Here is a 461-nt window from a genome sequence, read left to right as displayed (position 1 = left end):
TTACGACACAACGCTACTGAAACAGACACATTCTCTCACTCTTACACAAACAAATTGAGTTAACATTTTCCAGAAGAAGTGTAAAAAAAAAGACCCTCACCGGGAGCCCAGTATCTCCCCTCTCGCCTTTTGGACCTGGAATTGTGTTGTCTATTCCTGGTGCACCCTGTAACGTAAACAGAGAACATTGTACAGACAAATCAAGTCAGGTTGTTTAGACGGTAAAAAACAGCTACTATAAACACAGAGAAATACTTACAGGATCTCCTCTTACTCCGCTGTGTCCGTCAGGTCCCGGACTGCCTCTGAAACCCTTCACACCCTAAAAGACAGAAATAACAGTGAGGAAGCCACTGGGTTGTTTTAAGGAGGCAGCTGTGATCAAACACATGTGTGGTGTAGTTACAGCACTGCCTGGGTCTCCTTTAGGTCCTGGAAGCCCATTTAGGCCAGCATCACCC

General features: G+C 45.6%; 1 long non-coding RNA gene across 1 annotated transcript; it reads right to left on the bottom strand.

Moving 5' to 3' along the window:
• Positions 1–99: 99 nt before the first annotated feature.
• LOC107561767 (uncharacterized) lies at positions 100–461 on the bottom strand. Its single transcript, XR_001605903.1, has 3 exons — positions 407–461; positions 260–322; positions 100–166 (listed from the first exon to the last, which is right to left on the bottom strand). It is a non-coding gene; the product is annotated as an uncharacterized lncRNA (long non-coding RNA).

Source organism: Sinocyclocheilus grahami, unplaced genomic scaffold, assembly GCF_001515645.1.
Source record: "Sinocyclocheilus grahami isolate Dianchi unplaced genomic scaffold, SAMN03320097.WGS_v1.1 scaffold791.1, whole genome shotgun sequence".
Taxonomy (NCBI): domain Eukaryota; kingdom Metazoa; phylum Chordata; class Actinopteri; order Cypriniformes; family Cyprinidae; genus Sinocyclocheilus; species Sinocyclocheilus grahami.
The sequence above is the reverse complement of the archived record's forward strand: the minus strand, read 5'-3'. Positions and strand labels throughout refer to the sequence as shown.